The 24,893-nt window shown below is 43.6% G+C and overlaps 1 protein-coding gene across 5 annotated transcripts in view; it reads right to left on the reverse strand.

Moving 5' to 3' along the window:
• FYN (FYN proto-oncogene, Src family tyrosine kinase) overlaps positions 1 to 24,893 on the reverse strand; it is a 209,501-nt gene that overhangs the window by 102,313 nt on the left and 82,295 nt on the right. For all 5 annotated transcript variants that reach the window (XM_090038119.1, XM_090038110.1, XM_090038091.1 and 2 more), the window contains exon 2: positions 19,591 to 19,663. The gene's annotated coding sequence lies outside the window, so the exon portion shown is untranslated. The remainder of the gene's footprint in view (positions 1 to 19,590; positions 19,664 to 24,893) is intronic.

Raw genomic sequence — 24,893 nt, forward strand, 5'->3', positions numbered from 1 at the left:
CCAGCCCCTGCCCCAGCCTCACTCCTCCCTCACCACGGGGGCCTTACTCTGCTTCCCCCATGCCCCTTCCCTCTAAGGCTGTGCAAAGCTTCGGTTGCTGATTTGATTTGGTGGAGATCTGGCCCATTTTGGCGGATGGATCTCCAAACCTGAATCGAATATGAGTACCCTTTAATTTCTCCGAATTGAACTGGAGCCCTCTCAGTTCAGAAAGATTTTATGATTCAGACACAGACATAGTTTCATAGTTGGTAGGGTCAGAAGGGAGGGACCTGAGCAAATCATCAAGGCTGACCCCCTGCCATGGCAGGAAAGAGTACTGGGGTCAAATGACCCCAGCAAGGCGTACATCTAGCCTCCTATTAAAGACCCCCAGGGTAGGAGCCAGCACCACTTCGCTTGCAAGTTGGTTCCAGATCCTAGCCGCCCTGACAGTGAAGTAGTGCCTCCTGATATCTAGCCAAAATCTACCCTCTGCCAGCTTGCGACCGTTATTTCTTGTCACTTCTGGTAGCGCTCGGGGGAACAGGGACTCCCCCAATGCCTGCTGGTCCCCTCTGACTAGTTTGTAACAGGCAACTAGATCCCCCCTCAGCCTTCTCTTGTGGAGGCTGAACAGGTTCAGGTCCCATAGCCTCTCCTCATAGGGCCTGCCCTGCTGTCCCCTGATCATGCGAGTGGCCCTCCTCTGGACCCTCTCCATGTTGTTCACATCCCTCTTGAAGTGTGGCACCCAGAACTGGACGCAGTACTCCAGCTGTGGCCTGGATAGAGGGGGAGGATCACCTCCTTGGACCTGCTTGAGATGCATCTGAGGATGCATGACAAGGTACAGCTGGCCTTCCTAACTGCGTCCCCACACTGCTGGCCCATGTTCATTATAGACACAGCTTTAAATGTTTCTTCTATGCACTTCACGGTACCAGGTGGCTCGTGAATGATGAGATGCTCGGGTGGATGGAGCGTCCTACGAGGTGCGCAGGGGGGTTTCCCCAGCATACTCAGCAGTGGACCTAGAAGCAGACCAGAGGCACTTCTGGTCCACTTCCAGGTCCGCTGGGAAGCATACGGGCAACCCCACCCTCTGCCCCCTGGCTCGGTGACTGGTGCCTCCTGGTTCTGGAGGGGCATCCAGGGTCTCCCTGCGGCCGAGCAGGGGGATGTGTGTGCGTGTGGGGGGGATGAACCCAGAAGTGAACCAGAAGTACTTCTAGTCCACTTCCGGGTTCGCCACCAAGCACGCAGGGGCTCCCCCTGCACTCCTGTGGGATATTCCATCCATCCCACCATTGCAGCATTTATGAGCCACGCCTGATACCTCGAGGTATGTAGAAAAAACATTTAAAGCTGTGTCTACGGCTGAATTGTTGATTCTCTGAATCAACATTGTATCTTCACATTCAGCAAAATTGAATTCAGATTCAGCCAAATCCGAATCAATGAATCAAATCACTGTCCCCGAGAATCCCAATTGAATATGGCCCGTTTTACACACCCCTACTTCCTTCCCTCCTCCCCTTCTACCACACCAGACTTACCAGCTGCACACAGCTCTTGGAGCTGCCAGGCTGTACTCCTCATTGTCTACATGTTGTGCTGCGGTTGCGTGCGCGCACAGGCATTTATCGGCCAAATTATCAGCCACATCAGGCCAATTTCTGATACAACCAATTTTCTTTATATTGGTGCTGATCCAATATTGGCTTGATGCACCAGGGCACTTCTACAATTATTTCCCTTGTTCCTGCGTTTCAGGCAGTCTCCACCTGCCCATGACAGGCAATGGCTATTCCTGTTTTGGGCCCCACCTTGCAAGAACTGGGGGGTAGGTGGTAGCAGGAGAGACCTGACACAGTTGGGAGCAGTGTGGCAATTCTGTAACTCTCAGAGTTCCTTTTAATTCTGGAATTTCATTTGGATTCCACTTTGCTAGGCAGCAGGATCCCAGCATGAGGCACCCGTGCTGACTGTTGAACGGAAGGGAAAACAAGGACAGAGCAGATCATTACAGATGCTGCAAAACCGCCAGCTTACAGAGTACAGCTAGCAGAGAAAAAGCAGCCCGTGTGCTATGTGCTTTACAGTAGAACCTTAAACTACAGCCAATCCCTGCCTAATGTCTGCAGACAGAAATTCTTTCACTGCCTCCACAGACCCTCCCCTCTTTTCTTGCTAGTTCTACGTGCATTTCAGTCATTAACCATCCCAGAGCTTATTATTATTCTCCCCCAAAGTAGAAGTATTCTCATAGCTGCTGAATGTTTCAGCATCATAAATACAACCACTGTTGTCTTACAAGCTGAGTTAACCCTGGAGGGGAATGTGTTTCAGGAAGTGGAATGCAGGATTCAGTGCTGAGACTGAAGAAAAGGGAGAGGGAGAAGGCAGTAAGTAGAGATGATATGGAGCAGGGAGCAGGGAGAACAAAGAGACAAAGAACAACAGATGCAGAAACTGCTAGCATCTTAAAACACTTATCAGTGCAACTGTGCTAGCTGGTAGCTGCATTTTGTGTATGAGAGTGTAGGTCGCATCAGAGAAAAGAAGTGGGGTAGGAGGGGAATAGCTTGAATGAAAATGTCAGGTTACGTTTATGCACAGGATGCACTTTTGGCTAATGGCAAGGACAATGGACCGGGAGCAAGACTATCTGGATTCTATTCAGCACTTATCAGCTGAGCTGCTGTATGGACCTTTTGCAAATACAATTACCATATTTTCTTGCATACAACGCATACTTTTTTTTAAAAAACAAAACAAAAAAATCACTTGCTGGAAATTAGATCATGCATTATATGTGAGAAACAGGTAAGAGCAGACTCCACTGCTTATGGGCAAAACCAAAAGTAAAACATTCTGTGATCCACAGGGAACAGAATAATGAGCTAGCTTGGCTCCCTAGCTGCTGCTGCTTAGTTACCCAAAACAAGGAAAAATCTTTCTTTCTTCATTCTGCCTTTCTGAACAAAGTGTTTATTACATGTACGTATTATATGCTGTATGTACAAAAATACAGTACTTTCCTACCTCTCTAAAATGCCTCGACTGAAGGACACTCCATCTTGCACCCATACCTCTGCTGCCAACAGCAAGAAAAGTAAACTGTTTTTGCTACCCCATGATAAAATCCTAGAGTAAACAATGCACTGGGTTACCAAGAGATAAGCAAGCCAAAGTTGACATTATACCATCTCTCAGCTCCTGACTGATCTTACCTAGCCACACTGTGGTAAAAGCTATCCTGTACTTGGTCTTCTCTACTATTTTACAGCAATACAGTTACTAATGCAGATTAATCTCATCAGCTGGATACGGTACTCCAGCTATGGCCTGACCAATGCCGCATAGAGAGGAAGGATCACCTCCCTGGACCTGCTTGTGATGTATCTGTAGATGCACGACAAAGTGCGGTTAGCCTTACTGCTTCCTCGCATTGGTAGCTCATGTTCATCCTGGGGTCAACGATGGCTCTAAAATCCCTTTCTGCCACCATATTGACAAGAAGGGTATTTCCCAGCCTCCAGGTGTGTTCCTTCTCCCTAGATGCAGCACCTTGCACTTGTCTGCATTGAATTCCATTCTATTCTCATCCACCCACCTCTGTAACCTGTCTAGATCTAGTTGGATTCTGTCCCTCCCCTCCAGCATGCCCATGTGGCATGCCACAACTTGGTGTTGTCAGCGAATTTGGACAGTGTGCATTCCACCCCCACACCCAGATTGCTGATAAAGATGTTGAACAGTACACCCCCAGGACCGAGCCTGCCCTTTGGGCAGGGGGCTGGACCTGATGATCTCGTGAGGTCCCTTCCAGCCCTAATTTCTATGAAATCTATAAGAAATGCTCTACCTTTAGTATTATTTGGAGTGACCTGTAAGCACATTATCTTGAAACAATAGTTTCATTTTAAATTAAATATTTCAACAGAAGCAAGTTACCACCACCTAGAAAACAGGAAAGTGTTACAGTAACCACACAGTATACCAAATGTTACAGTATACAGAAAGCATGATTAAGACCTGTGTCATCTAGCCTGCAGTGCTCCCTATGGGTCCAGAAATTTGGCAGTGTGGTAAGTGGCAGTAGTGTTAATTGCTGTGACTCCTAGAGCTGCAGCAATTAGTACTGCTGGTGCTTGTTCTGCTGCCAAATTTCAGGACCCATGGGGAGCCCTGTAGGTTGGATCCAGAGCTCAAAGCCACATCTAGTATGGAGGGCTGCCCATGGAGTCTGAAGTCTGGTGGTTGGAAGAGCAGTGGCTGTTGCAGCTTCTGAAGTCGCAGCAATTAACATTACCACCAACAAATTTCAGTCCAGCAGGCCAGATGAGTTGGGCATCACCGTTTTATAGTACTATATGTGCACTATCAATAGGAGTCCGTGAATGCAGCTGTTCTGTACCCATCTTCAAATGAGTTAGTTTTCACAAAGCCAAATGGGTTCTCAAAACTACAACATAACCTGCCAGGACCTTATGCCAGTGCCAATGGCGTTTAATTTTAATTGATTAATTGCATGCACAATAGGTTTGAAGTGATCAAAGTACTGATCAGAAACTCACGCGTGTTTGTGTGTGAACACAGATATACTTCCTGTGTCTATTGTGGTCTCAGAAGAAAAGACCTGTAGAAATTATTTGATGAGTGCATCTGAGTATATGACTATCACACCAAGGTTACAAAACAAACTCAGTCAGCAAATGATTGGGCTTTCGGAGAAAGGGACAAAGTCAGTACGGTTTTGCACAAAAATATACTGGCATGTGTTGTATAGCAGAAATATCAATATTGACTCTGCCCGAAAAAGCAATTGCCATGAAATCTCTGTACAAATCTAATCTTTATTTGGAAAGATAGCCACTAAGGGATTTTCAGATATGTGCAAAACATTTTTACAAAGAAAGATGCATGGAGACATGAGCAATTAAAAACCTAAGACTGTTACTGTGCCCTTCTTAGGGGTCAAAATGTAAATGCACAGGAAACAGACATGTCTGTCTAGTACAATAGTATCACTAATGCAGTTAACCTTAAAAAATAACCATGTGGACTGACAAAAACATTAAAAGAGGAGTAACTTATGTGCAGACTGCAATGAAATCAAAAGCAGAAGAGATTTGGGCCTCATCCCTGTGAAGCATATACAAGCTCACCTAGGCAAATGAGCAGTCTCAGTGGATTCAATGGATAATTTGCAAGACCAAAGTTCATTTGGATTACTTGTTCCATCTCCACTTGTAAATGGAAATAACCTGGTACTGCCCAGCATAACTTACCAGAGGCAGATCCAGAGAGGATGCAGTGGTGCAACCACACCCCACTTTTTGACCACACAGCAGGAGTAGCAGCTGGAGACTCTTTTAAACCCACAAAGAAGGTAAAAATTTCACCCATCCCTTCCCCTCTGTGCTCAGAGGGACATCCCCTCCAATCACAGGGGACTGGTAGGGGGGTCATAGGGTGGTATGTGCCCCCCCCCGACAGGGCCGTTCCCGCTGCCAACATTGCCGCCAGCTTTTGTGGGTGCTCACCAGTCCTGTCCCTGCTGCTAACACTGCTGGTGGCTTCTGCGGGTGCTCGCCATCCTGTCCCCACTGCCGCCACCTGCTTCTGCGGGTGTCCCCCAGACTCAAGAGGCACCAGTTGCCCATACCTCCAATCCCTTCCCTTCCTTTCCCCCCTGCCCTTACCTGCTGCTGCCACTGCTTCCACTCTCCCAGGGGCGAGGGGAGTTCTGGTCTCACTCCAGCCAGCGTCTGTTGGGGCTGGGATTGGCTTGGGGCAGCAGCAGTGGCAACAGCAGCAGGCGTATTCCACCTCCTTGTGTGGTCCCCTGAGTGTTTCCTTCCAGTCTGGGAGCAGGAATGGGGAGGGGGAACCCATTTTCCTGCCACTGCTGTCCCAAGCTGAGCCCAGGTCCCCTATAGCCTGGCTGGAGCAGTTGTGGACCTTGACCCCAAGGCAGTAGGGACAATGGCAATGACAGGTGTGGAGGAGGATGGGGTGAGGAAGATGCTGCTCCTGCATCCCTCTTCATAAAATCCTGCATCTACTTCCACCTACCGCCAATTTTAAAAAACAGCAAATGACCTGGATTTACAGTAGGCACAGAAATGGTGTTTCTTGTTGAATAGACCCAGCAAGTTATATAGATAACCAAGGAGAAATAAAAAGAGTATCAAGCAGGATCTGCAAGATAATTTCAGAAGACTCAAGAAGCTACCTTTTTTCTATTAAAATATGTCAGTGTTAAGATCATCTTTCTTGAAAGACGGAATCAATTACTGCATCCTATCGGGAGAAATAAAAGAATGAAGGTGAGGTGATTTAATATAGTAGTGTAAGAGTGATGCTGTAGCCATGATGATCCAGTAATTGAGAGGCAACGATTTCTTAGGGTGATATTACATATGTAATTACATACGTAATGTAATGTCATTTCAGGGGTTAGTGGTCAGTATGAGCTAGTTACTGTTAGTGAAGATATCTATCTAATATGCGTTTGGGTGAGTGGAGGAGATATCTTTCTGATAAATTTGCACCTTACATAATGTGAGAGGCAAGGATTTCTTATGGTGATATTATATAGGGTTACATTTTTAAGGATAAAATATTTTAGGATAAGAAATATTAAATTTTTTAGACTGATATTCTTAGGGTAATATCACTCTAAGATATCCTTGCCTCTCACATGATTTAAGGTGCAAGATTATCACATAGATAACTCCTCCACTCACCTGATCGCATTTTAGATATATTCACTAACATCAACTAGCTCAAACTGACCACTAACCTCTGCCACATAAAAGATGTTTACTTTTTCATGCTTTGTGAACAGACCAGGAAACACGGACCCGTTTTATCAGTAAGTTTGTGATTCACAAAACTGCAACACATAGGCAACATTAAGATAGTTTCACAGTTAGGGTCAGAAGAGACCCGAGCAGATCATCAAGTCCAACCCCCTGCCATGGCAGGAAAGAGTACTGGGGTCAAACGACCCCAGCAAGGTGATTGTCTAGCCTTGTCTTAAAGACCCCCAGGGTAGGAGCCAGCACCACTTCGCTTGGAAGTTGGTTCCAAATCCTAGCCGCCCTGACCGTGAAGTAGCACCTCCTGATATCTAGCCTGAATCTACCCTCTGCCAGCTTGTGACCGTTATTTCTAGTCACTCCTGGTACTGCCTGGGGGAACCAGGACTCCCCCAATGCCTGCTGGTCCCCTCTGACTAGTTTATAACAGGCCACTAGATCACCTTCTATTGTGGAGGCTGAACAGGTTCCGGTCCCGTAGCCTCTCCTCGTAGGGCCTGCCCTGCTGCCCCCTGATCATGTGAGTGGCCCTCCTCTGGACCCTCTCCACATTGCCTACATCCCTCTTGAAGTGCAGCGCCCAGAACTGGATGCAGTACTCCAACTGTGGCTTGACCAGTGCCGCACAGAGGGGGAGGATCGCCTGCTTGGACCTGCTTGAGATGCATCTGTGGATGCATGACAAGGTGTGGTTGGCCTTTCTGACTGCATCCCCACATGCCGGTCCATATTCATTTTGGCATCAATGATGACTCCAAGATCCTTTTCTGCCTCTGCACTGACGAGAAGGGAGTTCCCCAGCCTGTAGGTACGCTGCTGGTTCTTCCTCCCCAGGTGCATCACCTTGCACTTTGTCGAATCCCATCCTATTCTCGTTCGCCCACCCCTGTAACCTGTCTAGGTCTGATTGTAGCCTATTCCTTCCTTCTAGCATGCCCACATCCCCCCACATCTTAGTGTCATCAGCAAATTTGAACAGGGTGCTTTTTACCCTCTCGTCCAAGTCACTGATGAAGATGTTGAACAGTGCGGGCCCGAGGACCGAGCCCTGCGAACCCCACTGCCCACATCCCTCCAGGTCAAAAATGACCCATCCACCACCACTCTCTGCGTGCGGCCCTCCAGCCAGTTGGTGACCCATTTGACTGTGTAGGTGTCGACACCACAGTCCCCCAGTTTCTTAATGAGAATGGGGTGAGAGACAGTGTCGAAGGCCTTCTGAAAGTCCAGAAAGACTATGTCCACTGCTATCCCTGCACCTAAGGATTTGGTGACCTGGTCGTAGAAGGCCACCAGGTTGGTCTGACAGGACCTGCCTCTAATGAGCCCGTGTTGGTTGCCCCAAGCATAATCTCCCCTGCTGGCCCCTTGTGGACACGTGCCAGAATAATTCTCTCAAAAAGCTTACCCAGGATCGAGGTAAGACTAACTGGCCTATAGTTTCCTGGGTCCTCCTTCCTCCATTTTTTGAAGATGGGAACCATGTTGGCCCTCTTCCGGTCCTCTGGCACCACACCAGAACACCACAAGTACTCAGAAAGTCGTGCCAGGGGTCCTGCAATGACCTCAGCTAATTCCCCTCAGCACTCTGGGGTGGAGATCATCTGGACCAACTGATTTGAATACATCCAGTCCTTCCAGAAGTTCCCTGACTAGATCCTCCCTGACCCTTGGCCTAGGTGTGCCTCCCCTGGGACCTGAGAGGGACCTGGTGGAAGGGGCTGATCTGGTCCCTGCTCAGGAAAATGGAGACAAAGAAGTCGTTAAATACGTTAGCTTTGTCATCTGGTATGACGACCAAATTCCCTAGCATGTCTTGCAGGAGCCCCACGTTACCTGGAACCTTCTTTTTGCCCCTATGTATTTAAAAAAGGACTTTTTGTTGTCCTTGGAGCTGGGACTAGCTTCCCAGATCATCTCTGCCTTGGCCTTCCTGACCACCCCCCTGAATCCCCAAGCAACTGCAGTATAGTCCTCCCTGGTGATGGACTCCCTTCCATTGGGTGTACCCCTTTCCTTCTTTCCATTGGCCTCCGTTTTAGAAAGAAGACATTCCTGGATGCTGTTGGTGAGTCATGGGGGCTTTTGTGCCCTCCTGCTCTCTTTGATCTGTGTTGGGATTACCTCCCTTTGGGCTTGGAGGATCGTCTCCTTAAGGAGCAACCACTCTCTTGGACACCTGGCTCCCCTCCCCTCCAGGACCTCAGTGCTTCCTCAACTATTTGCCTTAGCTCCTTGAAGCCCACCCTCCTGAAATCTAGGGCGGCTGCCTTCCTGCAGACCTTTGCCACCTTGCGCTGGATGGTGAATTCCAGCAGGCGATGATCACTGTCGCCCAGGTGGTCGAGCACCCACAGCCCCCTCACCAGGTCATCACCCATGGCCAGCACCAGGTCCAACAAGGCATCTCCCCTGGTGGGGATGTGCACCTCCTGGGTTAGATGGAGGTCCTGCATTTGGGCTAGGAACCTACATGAGCGGTCAGACCTGTTTAACTGCTCTTCCCAGCAGATGTCTGGAAAGTTCAGGTCACCCATGATGACCACGTCCTTTGACTTAACTACCTCCGTGAGCTGACTTAAGAATTCCTGGTCTGGTGCTTCACCTTGGTTGAGTGGTCTGTAGTAGACGTCCACCATTAAGTCTCTTTCTCCTCGACTACCTTGTATTCTAACCCAGAGTACTTCAGAGTGCCCCTCCTTTGACTCTGTGCTACTTGATGAGGATGTGTATTCCTCCTTAATGTAGAGCACCACACCACCGCCTTTCCTCCCTGTTCTGTCCCTCCTGTACAGCCAATAGCCCTTGATATTCACCGCCCAGTCATGCATTGGGTCTCACCACATTTCAGTGAGCCCCACTATATCTGGGTTGGCAGATGATGCATCACTAAACACTAAGAATCCTGGGAAACACTTTCACAGAACTAGCTGACAGATTAGGAGGGCACTTAAAATGTGCAATTTGCCCATCCAGTTTAGAACTACGCTGTGATAGTCATACAGATTCAAATACAAAATAATCCACAGGAACCTGGCTCTGCTCTTTACATGCTACATCTCAAAATGCTACTCTAAAAGCCTCTGTAAGAGATGTTTTTTTATAAGTAATTCTTTGAATAATTCTACTTTGCATAGACTCGACCAAACTTTTTAGGAAAGGACTGCAACGTCTTCCTCAAGATGTCTAGATCATTACGCTACATCAGAAGTATTTTGTCCTTGTACAAATTACAGAAAGTTGCACTGTATTCACTAATGGAGACAATTGCAGCATGTAGGTTAGTGGTTCTCAAACTTTTCAGACTCAGGGGACCCCTCAGATTCAGCAGATTCACCCTTGTTAGGCTCAAGGCATGTCTTAGAAAATGCCAGCTCTTAGTTTTCACTTGATTTGATTACAGAGATATAATGAAGTAATTCTTCTGTTGCAAAGACCTCAAAGACCAAAGACCTCAAAAGACCACAACAGGTCAGGATGTTTTTGGCTAGGGACAGACATTACACATAAACTGGTTTAAGTGATCAAAAACTGGTTTAAATCTGTAACAGAACAGATGTTCAATGCACATATATCAGTTTGAAAATGGCTGAAACTGGTTTGAGATCAATCTGGTTGAACATAGTATTAGATGCAACTGATTTGGCTAAAATCGGTTTATGCAATGTCTGTCCTTGCTGGTTTAAATTACACCAGACTCCCCCAGCATCCCAACATGCTCTTTGGATGGGTGGGGCTCTCTGCTCCACAGCAGAGCTGGCTCCTCCCCTCTGATCCCTGGCTGGAGCTCAGCATAGACTGCAGGAGTCTGCCTGGCTTCCTTCTTCTCCCCCCATCCCCTCTGCCTTACACAGATAGCTCTCAACATTAGCTAGCACAGGGGCTGTCAAACGGGGGTATGCATACCCCTGGGGGAACTAGGGAAGGCCCTAGGGCATATGCACAGGCAGGGACGGAGCGCTGCCACCCACCGCACCATGACACTGCCTCCTAGGAGCAGGGCTGCGGTGGGAAGAGGTCAGCGGCACCCCTGGGGGCTGTACAGGCGCCACCCAACTGGTTAGACATGGATGGGGTGGCGTTTGCACACGAAGGTGGCTGCTGCTGCCATAACCACCCCAGGATACTGCCACTCTGCATCCAATCGCGTGCCACCCTCCTTCCACCCCCTTCATCCCACTCCACATCTCGCTGCTGGAGTATACTTATTAAAAAAGGTTGAGAACCCTGAGCTAGCAGACCACATGCTGGCTTTGGCTCTGCTGTGGCAGACGGGACAAAGGCAGAATCAACAGGTAGCTGGTAAATATTCCTCCATTGTTTTCTTAATGGGCAGATAAACACTGAGTAGGGATGATAAACACTGTGTTATCAATTCCCTGCTGGGCTGGTTAGAAGTGGGGAACCTCTCCCTAATCAGAGCGTTTTGCTGGGGCCTGACCATGCCCTCCTCAGCTCAGCACTGTGGAAGGGAAGGAGGACGGCTTTAGTACCTCCCCGGCTTTTAGCCTAAGTTGCTGCAGGCATGTGCCTGCCTGCATTTCTGGGATGTCTGTACAGTTACAAACTGACTCAGCCTATCCAGGTTAGACTAAGTTGCAAAGATTGAATCAATTCAGGCTCAGGCTTTTTGAGCGTCTGTCCTTAGCCTTTGACACTATGGATTCCTCTTTGAAAACTCTGGATCTATCTTATGCATTACGTTTGCACACCTAACAGTGATATCATTGGGTGCCTGCCCTGCCCCCCCAGCATCCTAGTTGAGAAGCAGTGATCTAGGTTATAGCTTCGCTTTATTTGAGCTTCTCTTCCAATGACCAAAATTACATGTGGTTAGTGGTTTGTCTAGTTTTTCACCCAACTTCTGTAAACACAAGGGTTTTAGTCAGCACGATAAACAAAACTACCTGAACACTGTGTGAACCTGTGTTTGGGGTGGGGGGAGGGAGAGAGAAATTCTACAACCACCACCATTTCACTTTTTTAAATGCATGTTGTTTTGCCCTAGTGATCTTCCCTGATAATATGCTCTCTCTAGAGTCTACTGTCATAAACCAAACTGGAAAGGATGACACAGGAACAAAGCAGTCTAAAAAGATCAAACATAAAGAAAAGAAGACAATTAGAGAAAAAAGGGTAATCTAAGCAAAGTACAGGAGTCTTTAGACTTTCCGGTTCTTTAACCAAACCAGCCTTGCAAGGGTAAGTTAAGTTTTCTGATATTCTGCTCAGTGCCACTGGGGAACTGTCTATCAATAAACAGCTGTAATGCTGCCAACCTGAGAAAACTGTACTAATAAACATCAGCTATGGCACTGACATCACTTCCTTAACATCACTGAATGACTCTTGTACAGACTATATGATCTAAAGGAGGAGTATCAAAGTTGCTTGGCTCCTTCCTTTCCAGCCAGATCTGGACCATGGGGCTCCTTGGAGGTTGGATCAGGACCCATCTCTGGTAGTGGGATGAGTGGCATCATGGAGCTGCAGGGATTAACACAGCTGTCACTAATCCTGCAGCCAGTGGGACCTGGAATCTAACAGCAGGCCCCACCCCTGCTCACCCCACTCCCAGAATTCCTGGTCTCTCTAGGAACCCTGTGGCTCTTAGGCTAGATATGTGACCTCCTTGAACTAAAGAATTTGTAGGACCTGTGAAGAATGGAAACAGTTCCAGGGAGAGCTTGAAGCCACAAACTTCTACAACCCATCCCGGACAAAAGCTGAGAAAAAAACCTAACTGGCTAACTTGCCCCAAAACAGGCAAAATAATTAAAAACAAAATAAATAAGAAAAGGGAGCCATGAAGACAGTCATACTTAAATCAGTAAGACAGTGACAGCTTGCAGTGTAAAGCAGCTTTAGATGGCAACCATCTCTTGTTGAAATAAGACAGTGGTCTGGTGCATGGTATGCTGGGAATAGCATCAGTCTGCTTTTCACAGAATATTTTTAACAAAGCATTCTGAGGTGGAGGTAAGAAATTACAATTTAGTCAGGGATGACTTCTTCTTTGTTCATTCAACTAGCAGCATGATTACACAATTGTTTTTCATGTGAAGAAAAAGCCAACATTTAAAAAGCCATCAATCCTTATGCACCTTCTGATGAAGCTAATGGAAGCCAGAATGTGTACCAAGGGCAAATACACGTTTCACAGTTTTACCGCACACAGGTTTTCAGCGTGGAGGCCTTTAACTCCACTGCAATATCTGCCCATCCCATGGTGCTCACAACAAAGCAAAGAGTAGCCTAGGATAGTATACATGTGTATGTATGTAGAATGTATGGTAGCAATCAGTATCATCAGTAGAAGAGTATACTAAAGGTGGAAAGGGTAAGAGGAAAGGAGAATGGCATATAAATAGATATAAAACCTGCAGGTGATAGATAGATAGATACAATATATTATAAATATAGTGCATTATACAGTACACACACCCACACACTATATATATATATATGCTATATATCTATAGATATGGATATGTGCACATGCAGGTCTTAGGGTTAAATGACTGACTTTAGGGAAAAGTGAGAAAATATAAACGATAACCCAGAAAGGGAAGGGCAAGGAAGGATAATAAAGGAACTACTTTAGTGTGAATTTCACGTAACCCCTAGAACTAACAGTCCAAGTTCCTGATCTCTTTGTTTGTAGAGTCATCCTTTTCCCTCTCAGCATTGCCTATTCCCTCTTCTGAAACATGGGGTCTCAGCAGCAGACTGTTTTTCTATGTATCTACACAACACTTAACACACTTTGGGCACCAACATAGTACAAATTAAATAACGATAATAGGCTCCTGTTTCAAGTTTGATTCTATGCCAAAGTGTCACTGAGCAAAGTATTTATTTTTTTGAAAGGACTGAAGTATGCTTCTCTTGCTTTGAATAACCATCTCTTTCATTTTAGATGAAAAACTCTGAAATTCTGGTTTATAATGGTCTAATCTGAAAAGAAAAAAAAAGAATAAAACAGACTATCATTTACAACCAGGCATGCTGATCTCTCAACAACATTTAATGATATGCAGGAGAATGAGCGGTTATATTCAAACCAAACCTCTCTCCGTAATTAGAGCAAGTTAGAGAGCAAAACTTAGAACAGTGATTACAGCAAACTTTAAAGAAAAAAGCACAAATGCAAGTGAATTGATGGCTTTTGTAAGGGTGTTTAGCAGATATGAAAATAGCACTGGCTGGCTACTCAAAAGTAGTTGCAAATGTTGCATATTCCCCTGTAGCTGATTTTTCTTCTTTTTCCAAGAAAAAAATCCCATTTTATCTACACAACTTTCCCTCCTGTTCCATTATATGACTGAATCAGGCAAACCTTTAGAGAGCTGACAAAAACCTATGAGAAGTCTACAAGTATCTATCATATCTCAGTTGTCTAGGCAACATGTGGCATAAATTGAGAGATCTATTCAACTTTAAGGATTCAGTCTTGAAATTCAGTTAGCACCCCCTCTAACAGCAAAGTGTATATATAGGAGTTTAAACACTTTTTTAGGGGCAGTTTATGTGAGAGGATACTGAAAAAACAGAACAGGTAGCAATCAGTGAGCTTGCTTTCACAGGCAACAAAGGTGCATGAATAAACCCTAGAGCTTATTGCTCCAGAGTTTATTGCTCCCAGGGGCTGCATCTTCACATGTGCCTGGGAGTGCAGCATGCTGAGCTGAGTCAGAGCAGCCCCAGCTGGAAGAGGGCTCAGCCTGCCAGCCCAGGGCTGCTCCCCCCAGCTCAAGGTGCTAAGGAGGGGGTTGGCTGGAGCACGAGGATGCTTCAGTGTGCAGCTAGCCAGCAGGCAGGCCTTGCACTGAAACATCCTCATGCTCCAGCCAGCTGGGGCAGCATCTACAGTATATTAGTTTACTCAAGCCTAATAGGGATGCACATGTAGATGTGGGATGTTTACTGTGCACCTAATTAGTCTACTGTGCAGTAAACATCTCACATAGATGCACCTGCTATGATTAGTGAAAAAGTAGGCTGCAGGTGCCTTAAGACTGCAGAACTAAAGAACCAAGTAATGATAAGAGAAAGGAGAATAACTTTTAAGCTACTGCAAAAAATGGAGTATTGTAGCAAGACAAGACAGATCAACATCGTCTCTATTAAGAATTTGCACGAATCATGGCTATCAGCAAATAGCAGTCATTGTTATAGCTGTTCTGATGCAACCCTTAGCTCAGTTTATTTTTCTATAATCTGTGTCTTGAGCTAATGTTGTGATTCATAGGAAGAAAATAAACTTTCAACTTCTGGTGAGAAGGAAGAGGAAAATGCACCTGATATACAATTTTTTGTACAAGGTACACGGCAACTTCTGTTCTAAAAATGTATTTTAATTAGCATTTTAGCTAGGTGAGTAAAATATATCCGGATGACCAGGAACTGGCCTAACAGGAATAAGGGACCAAAAAAGTGACAATGGATGCATCTACACGTTACTGTGCAGTGATGTTGCTATGGCGCTGTGCTTTAATACTTCCTTTTGGTACCTAGCACAGTATGGGTGGTTACTGTGCCATGCATGGGTGTATAGGTAGAATTTGCCACTGTCATCATAGCTGATGATCACATGTAGACATGTAGGGTGACGTGTAGATGTGCCCAATATTTGATATCTCAGATCTTATTCAAGGACTTGAAAAATCAAATTAGGTTTTTAGAAAATTGCCAAACAAGATTTCATTATTTCATCCCTCAGTCTGTAGAACTTCACACATGAATCACAGTGACTGAAGCAAAGAGGGGAAAGATAGCATGGAATGAAGAAAATATAAAATAGATGCTTAAAAACAACAAGAGAATATGGGGTGAAATATCTGTTCAGGCTAGATGCATGCTCTTTGCTGCTGGAAAAGTGGCTTCTTGATTCTTGATTGCTATTTAAAGTCTAAACAGACCATGCATTGTTATTTCATTCTATACCTGTCACTGGTTCTTAGATTTAGTTATTTTGGGCTTTAGATCAAGTTGGCATGTAGTAAATTCCAAGCCTTGGTGATTTTCAAACTCAGGCTACCATGCAGTTTGGAAAAGAATGACATTTGTCTGATGGGTTTTTTTTATGCACAGTTATTTTGTTTAAAAGGGTGATGGTAGAAAATCTGGTAAAGAGACTTACAAGGTTAGGTGGGCAGGGGGTAGGTGTACAGATCACAGAGACAAAAGGCAATTTTAGCTGACTACATAAATAATGTAGTTAATTCCATGATGATACATGTAGCATAAATACATACTCTTTAGAAATATGCACTACATGGTTATTATAGTGAGGATTCACATCCAATTAGCAACTTAAACATCAGCGGATTCCTCCTCTCAATCCCCAGCCTTATTATGACCATTGTCATCTGATGTAGTCTGCATGGGACAGCCTTCAAAGCCCATGAAAGCTGCTCCTTGTTTAGCAACAGGGGTCTACAGCAGAGTGACAAAGAACACTCCCTATAGTACTTCTAGCTTTAACTGCTTGAGAGAATGATATAGTAGGCAGGAATCTAGCTCAGCTCATAGGGTGGGACAAGACCTGCCCATTAATTTATTTAAAGGTATGTAATGACACATCTTTGAAGACATGTTGAAAAGCTTATTAACATATGATCTTCAAAGTCTTTTTCTGTCACTCTGAACCCTGTCCCACATTTTTATTTATCTTTGAGGGCAGAAAACTGATTAAAATAAACAGCTCAATGTCCAAAAATATTCAGTGTCGGTCAGCTGTAATGAGATCTCTCTCCTTCCTTATCCTGCTCTCCTGAATACATTTTCATAGTTCTCATGCCAAATGAAGAGATTAGAGACAGACAGTAACAAAGCTGAACTAATGTAGCAGTGGCTTAAACTTAGCGAGTAATGTAGTGAAGAATATTTGTGCCCATACATATACACCACGCCCTTACTGCAGTTATTTCTAGGCCAGATGCAAGGTTTGTGAATCTTAAAATAAATTGCACAAACGGCACCACTAATCTCTTGAAATAAATCCCGTAATTAAGTAAACCTTTTCGTTACAGTGTTCTATATCACAAACTAATGTTTATTGCCTTTAATCTAGTTTCTGTAACTTCAGTTGTATTGGACTGTAAAAGAATCTTTAAAAAAAGCCCACTGAAGATGATTGCATTTATCTGTCAAAAATTCATGATTCATGTTAAGCAGACTTCATGTTGAGTGAATTATAAGAATGTACACCTCTAAAATTAAACTTATGCTAAGGATGTAATTTATGAAATGGAGCACTCAAATGGCAAGAAGTGACAAATTTATAGCTGCCTTTTATCTGTTCTTCTGCGTAGCTACAAATAGTCTTCAGCATGTTATCATATATTACAAAAACCTGCCTCCTTGCGTTTAAGGTGGCAGCCTGTTCACTACCCCTAATTAATCATCCTTATTATCTATATACAGTGTTCTCATGCCACCCAAACCATGCATTGAACAAAAGGTTTCAACTCCAGCCTGCAGGCTTTTCTATGATGTTCTCCACAACAATAGTTACACACCTTACTATATGGAGGGCTGGTCATTCCCTACTGAGATTGCCTGGCACATCTCACTCTAAGTTTCTGGTTGCATATAACTTTTGCCAGACTAAGCCCATTTCCTCTTCTGAACATCTTTTTTCAGGTGATTTTTTGGGGAATACCACATTTACTTGCATACTATGCCCACCTTTCCCCCCAAAATCAGCCATTCAAAATAGGGGCACACATCTTAACTGGAAAAGAAGCATGCAGACACTATGCTCTAAAGGCTGCCAAGACGGCTGCCTCTTGTCCCTAGCCTCAGCAAGCAGACGGGGCAGAGTCCTTTGCTAACCCTCTCACAGCCCTAGCTATTGGCTGAGCACTGTAGCTTGTGCTTGAAGCAGCAGTTAATCTGGTTTAGGGCAAGTGGGCTGCTGCATGGAGACTGTAGCATTCATGAAGCTTGTGGTGTAGAAACATTACTTATTATATATAGGAACTTACATAAAACACAATTTACTGTAAAGTAACAATTTTGTTGCTGCCCTTGCAAGGGTCTGGGGCCTAGCCTTGTTGCTGTCCTGCGAAGCTCCTGTTGCCTCACCCAGACTACTCAGATGTCTCCTGGGAAGCCACGCTTCCTGGACACTTTCAGTTTCTAGGAGGACTTACTCTATGTCACAGTAGGCCATGACTCTGGGAAAAATCTTTTCTCTACATTTTGCTGTCTAAAAAACAAGGTACATCAGGAATGGGCAAAATGCAGCCCACAGGCTGGATGTGGCCTGCCAGGCCATTCTATCCAGCCTGCAGGGCCCCTAAAAAATTAATATTTATCTGTCCCCAGCTGCCTGTCATGTGGCCCTCGATGGCTTGCCAAAACTCAGTAAGCGACCGCTCATACTTATCAAATTCAAAGAAACTTAAAAAGTTTCTACTGGTGATATTTCTTTTACTGTATTTTCTCACATACCACATGCACCCAAAATAAGACACACAGTCTATTTACGGAAGGCAAAATGTAAAGAAAAAGATTTCTGCAGAGACATAACCAACTGTGTGACAAAGTAAGTCTTCCTTGAAACACAGTGTCCAAGAAATGTGACATCCTAGGATAGTCTGGGGGAGGCGGCAGTAACTGGTGCAGAATGAGAGCAACAAGGCTATGCCCCAGATCCTTGTGAGATCAGTAATAAGACTACCTACTTTGCTGTAAATAAATTCTTTATATAAATTCCTGAACATAAAGACGCATCCACTTTACTTCAATCTGTGTGGTGGTACCCTGACTGGGAGTGCCTAACTGTGCGTGTAGGGCAGGGGGGCTGCCTGAAACCTTGCTTCTGCATTCCAGAGAGGCTGGGTATTCTGGAGCTGCCAGAACTTTGCAGCTTCAAGAGCTGCTTCCATTCAAAGCCACTCATCAGTGCAACTCCCCCTCTCAACACACAATACACCAGGAAAATCCAACTGGAATACGCTTGTCCCCTCAAACCCCTCCCTGCCCTGCAAAAAGTCTGGCACAAAATCATTCCAGCTGCAAAGACTTATTTACAAGTCCTCCTAGACCTCTATTACATTACTTCTGTCCTTTCTTTTTGTTGAGCATAGGCCACAATATAGCATACTGACATTTTGCTTCCCAGCTTTCAAATCCCATCCACTCCGTCTCCAAGCAAGACTGTTATACAACAGTGTCCCATGGCTGAGGAAACCTGTAAGGCCTGAACATGGAATTTATGTAACAGGGTAAGTATTAAAAAAGCAACATCTGTGGCTAGAAGAAGTAAAAATTCAAGGCAGACATTTTAGATATAGATTATTTAAAAGAACATGAAAGAATAATGACTGCAAAGATTGGCTTTCAGAAGTAATATGCTATCTCTACTTGAATTTAGTACTAATTTTCTCCCTTATTATCATGCATTTTTTAAAAGCCAGGTTCTTGTAATCCTCTCTGCTCTTGGTTTTACCTTGGCAGCTTGAGTACTACAGAACAGCTACAACATAATAAGCAGAAGCCATTGAGCAAATTAAACTATCAAGTGCCATAGCTATCCTTGCCATAAGGCCCAGCATGTTTTCTTTTATCTTCTCCTCATCCCCTGAAAGAAAGTCTCCATACTGAAACAAGTAGAGGGAAAAAAAAACATAATTTAATGTTATTGACTGTGCCTTTGTGAAAGTGTATTTTCCTCAAGCTAAATGCAATTCAAACTGAAAAGAAGCGGTTGAAACATTGCTTTTTTGTCACAGCGATGATTGTGGAGAGAAATAAAGGCAGCACTTACCAAAATGTTCCCCCCTGACTACCGTAAGTTTAATGTTCACCACATTTCTTCAGAAACAGCTATAGAACAAGCCCTGCAAAGAAAAAATAAGAACTGGTTAGAATAATACAAATTGTATCCCAGTACTTTTTCTACTTGCACCCATCAATCTTCCCCTTTCTCCTTACACTTTTAGGAAAAAGATAATTAGATTTGATCCTTCATAACTCATCACTGAAATAAATCAACTTCTCATGCAAAATGTTAAAACAAGTCCAGGATATCTTCAGACCTGCTCAGACACATCACTTGCAGTGTTATGCTGGTTACTCAATTTTCACTTGGGTAAAAAATATGCAACAGGTACCAGGAGCCATGCAATTATTTTAAACCCCACTCTAAAGAACTAGTTAGCCTGATGGTCTCTTTTTGTCACCAAAGAAAACGATGAACTGCGGAAACTGTTGCCCGTTCTTATTTTGAAACCCACATAAAAGAAAGGAAAAAAATATACATATATCCAGAACATTATAAGTCTTTGTATGCAAGATATCATGCAACTAATAAGGTAAAGACAGGATACTAATAATACCCCATACAGTATGCTTCAGAGAGACAATTTGAAAAATATATAGAGTAAAATGGACAAATGCCACTTTTTTTTTTTGGTTTTTTTGTTGTTGTTGTGTTTTTTGGGTTTTTTTTGTTGTTGTTGTGGGGGGTTTTTTTTGTTTTTTTGTTTGTTTTTTTTTACAGACACCAAATAAATTTCAGATGACTGTTACTCCCATTTCCCCCTCAGGCTAAATCCTTAGACAGAGTGACTCTTGGAGTGCAGACCAGCAATAACATCAAAACATTTTTTTTAAATTGCTGAAGGAGAGAAGCCATACTTTTGTTGGAGCACAGGCTTGGTGGGAAGGGGAAAAGGGGGAAGGAAGAGGGAGAAAGAAGATAGGCAGGAACTAGAGGCTGGGGAAAAGTAAGGGCTGCGTCAACAGTGCCTAATCGTTCAGGAAGTGGAGTAAAATACACATCTGTCTCTGTCAAATTGGTGCAGGGGGAACATGGAACTAAGACAATGACCTTTAGAATAGGTTTGCAGTAATGAGAATGGGTCTGAAATGGAGAAAAGTAAGCTTCCTGACTCGCTCATTAAGCAGAAGGACTTGTAAGTATGTGTGGTTTGAAGACATTGATTACATGAATTTTGATAAACAATTGCTTTGTTAAAAGGATCTGATCGAACATACAAAGCATATGGAAAATGCTTTATAAAAGGTTTAAAAAAGTGAATACATGTTGAGTTTGCAGCCCACATATGGAGTTTTCTAGGACTGAGTATGGGACTGGGTTTTCCTGGAGAGAGGCATCTATGGAGTTAATGATCACTAAATAATTTTACAATGTTGCACAGAAATTTTTGTGCAGGGATTATTAAACAAAGAGCTTTGTAATCAGACTCCAGACCTGGTAGATCTTTAGACTGGCTTTCTTCCTGAAGTCATAGCATACTTATAGACAGGGGAAGATGCAGAGATGGTTTCCTTGACTGGGGTACCTTTTTGGATTAGATTCTTTGATCACCTATACACCCAAGTCACTGAAGATTATATAGTAAGAGAAAACCTCATTAGTAAAAGTAAGTGATAAATGAATTCATTTTTCATCCTGAAGTTATATTCCATGGGGTTACAAACCAGAGTATGGATGAAGCTTAAGAACCCAGGTCAGCAGTGCACACATATCTAGTAGAAAGTATACCCTCAAAAATATCAACAACGCTTGTTATGGAACATGAAAATAAAGCATCAGGAAAAGAGGTCATTTATTTGCTTGATGGTTATGAATAAAGCCTAGATCATTGGTTTTCAAACTTTTTCATTTGCAGACTCCTACAAATTTTCCAATAGAGGAGTGGAACCTTTTGAATTATAAGTGTGGATGTTTACACAGTTTTGATTAAATATAGTCATCTTTTGTGGGCCCCTTAGACATAGTCTTTGGACTCCCGGAAATCCATGTACCACAGGTTCAAAACCACTTGTCTAACCATACTGAAGAATAAAAAAGGAAGATTTAATTTAACATAGGCACAGTTTGTGAAGATAGTTAAAAAAGGCAGGAAGTCTCAGAAAGGGACTTTTTACTCTGGTATCAACATCATTTTTTCTATCTGCCAGGAGTTTGGGCTAGAAAGAAAAAAAATTAAATCAAGGAAGTCTACTTTTGTGTTTGAACAACTTGGGTAGCATGTTCAGATAGAATAATTAAAAGAGGAACCAGGTTCTTGAACAGCAAGTATCCCAAATTCAGATGTATGAGACGGCTATTTTTAAAGCCAGGACACTTTTTCTAGCTCCCTAGTGAATGAGTTAAACAACCAAAGGGGGAATTTTGCACTTCTGGCTTATGTGCTCTTATATCATTAGTCAGCTATGCAAGAGAAACTCATCATCACTTCCTGGGGTGTGTTATGACATTCAGAATTCTCACTAAATCCTGAAATGAAGTTCAAGCACTACATACAGCATTTATACTTTAAACTTCTCAGGGGAAATATACAGCAAAAAAGGTAGTGAGGACACAGTTCAGGGAAGCTGGGACACAAACCAGACACATGGGGCACCTACACACATGCTGGATGTCTGCTAATCAGCACATGTCGAAGCAGACTCAATTAATCGAGTCCACTGAAGCGTGCTAAGCAGCGTTCTCCAGCAGACTTTGCATCATATGTATTCAGGGTTCCCATGCTTCAAAATGGCAGTGGGGGCACTTTAACTAAAGCTCATTATTACTATCCTGAGCTTTAGTTGAAGTACCTCCCACCACCACACTTTGAAGCACAGGACGTTGAATACATGTGACACTAAGGGCACTTTAATTAAAATGGCTCTGAGAGCCTCTCTAATTAAAACGCCCCTCCACCCTTTACCCCGGAGCATGCATAAAGCACACCCATGCTTTTGTTTGGCCATATGTGGTAAATCTCAGATAACTTCAAATGGCCCTTAAGAGAGTGAAACAATTTACTCTAGCTTGCACATCCTAAAAATCCAGAAATAATACCACAGGGGTTTGCACCATCTTCTAAAATTAAACTAACATTAACACCTGCCTCTTGGGTTAGAGGAAGCATGAGGTTTGGAGAGAAGAGATGCATTTCTTATACAGGAAAAGTAGCAGTACTTGTTATACAAAGCAAGAGAATGCTAGACAGAGATTCAAAACCTCTGGCAGGCTAAGAGAACAGAAGAACTCCTACACGATATTGGTAAAATTTTAGTTTTTGGTAATTTAAGCTTGAAGTCTACTTGAGGGTATAGTTAGTAGTGTCAGCACAGATGTCTGTTTCATAATTCTTCTCTCTACTTCACTCATTAAAAAAAATGGTTTAAAGACAAATGCAAGTAGGCTTTGGAAGCTGTTAAATCATCTCTAACTTCTGATTACCACCTTTAAGAAAAACAGATCTTGTGAGATGGAGGGAGAGATGATGATAACTGCTTGAAAACAGGATCTGTCACTGAGAGAGAACCTCCTTCCCCACACACAATGCTATAGGTAGATCTACTTAAATCATGTATTTTGTTTCTATCAACAGTTTCAATGAGAAAAGGGAACAAAAGATTTTTTTCAGGAGTTTTGGGGTTTGCTAAACACTCTAAATAAATTTCAAACAGAGAATATCTAAAATGTAGGTTTCGGGTTTTCACTGAAACAGGACTTTGGAAGAGGGCAGGGGAAGTGATGCTTTTTGCTGAAAATCTTCTCAAACAAATGCTTTTAGCCTTAGCCTCAAGGGGCTGGCTAGGGCTAGAACAGCTTAAGATCCAGGATTCTGTTTTCAAATCAGAGGTATGTAAAGAATGAAAGGTTGTTTTTTTTTTTAATTCCCCCAAATTGCAATGAAAAAAAGGTACCAAAGAAAATCTTTTGGTTCAGAATAACCAAAATACAAACATTTCAAAACATTCAATTTTATTCTTCTAACTTTTTAGAAAATAAACTATATAAAGTAAAACGTATCTTCACAAGCCCCAAATTTCATTTCAACAATTTTCAAATTCTCAACACTAAAGGACAGAACAGTATCAAAACCAACCCTGTTGATGAATAGCTTTGGTCTTAACAAAAAACCAGTATTCTTTACAAAAACAAAGAAAATTCGCTAAAATAAATTCCCAACCTGTTTTACTTGTGATGTATGTGAATCTGGTATAAATGTCAAATTTCAGATGGATACTAACCTGTTTTATACAAATACAGAATTTGGTGATGGCTATACCAACTACATATTACCCTGTGCTATTTCATACAATTCCTGTTTCATGGGAATCATCATTATTTGTCCCTCAATTTCAGCCAAGTATATTTAGGGGCCAACAGAATTTGAAATTTTAACAGAAAAGGGCGAGAAGCCCTGGCATCCTGAAGCAGAGGGGGAAGGAGGAGCAGATTGGAGGCGGAGCCCCCAATGTAGGCTCAGTCCAGAAGCCAGTCAGGGAAGATGGGAGGGTTTTGATGCTGGCTTTTAAAGCACCCACAGGCATGTTCCTGCAGCATGCATGCTCACTCCAGCCTAAGAAAGAGAAGAGATGAACACAAAGAAGTCTTCCAAGGTCACCAAATACATTTCAGCAGTGGACCATACAAGACAGCATCCTGCAGAGACCTTGCATGCAGACAGAGGTGGACTGTTCTGTACCTCCTGCAATGTAACTGCTGGTTTTCCTGGGCACATCCATCGATTGTCACTTGGAGTCCAAGGAAGGCAAAGAAGAAGGCTGCTGCAGAGTCTGAAGGTCAGACCAAGAAGCAAGTGACCGTGTCCTCCCCATTTAAAAGGACCACAGAAAGCAGCTTGGCAAGTCAAGGGGCAGCATTTTCCCTTGTGGAGGCTTTCACTGCAGTGAATATCCTGCTGGAGAAATTTGATCACCTGAAGTTAAGGGACTACCTAAAACAAAATGTGCCAAATGCTGGCAGTTTTCCATGTCCAACAAACTGCGCCAGAATCACCTCCCTGCAGCGACTGCTTCACATATACAGTCCACGAAGGCTGCCTCATTCCTTTTCCACTGTGGCTGATGAAGCCACTGACCCTAAGAACAACTATGTGCTGTGCATTTTATTTGTACCAGACAGCTGGATCAACTGGGACATGCTTGTGTTTCAAATTGGGTCAGTCCACCTCACATATGTCAGTTTTTTACCGTATCCAAAGCAATCATAAAAGGTAATTGTCAGCTACGGTGTCAACTTTAACAAGATTTCAGCATTCCTGTTTGACACGTGCAAGGCTTTCTCCGATGTGCTCC

Source organism: Crocodylus siamensis, chromosome 1 (genome assembly GCF_052110815.1).
Source record: "Crocodylus siamensis isolate JL-2025a chromosome 1, ASM5211081v1, whole genome shotgun sequence".
Classification (NCBI taxonomy): domain Eukaryota; kingdom Metazoa; phylum Chordata; order Crocodylia; family Crocodylidae; genus Crocodylus; species Crocodylus siamensis.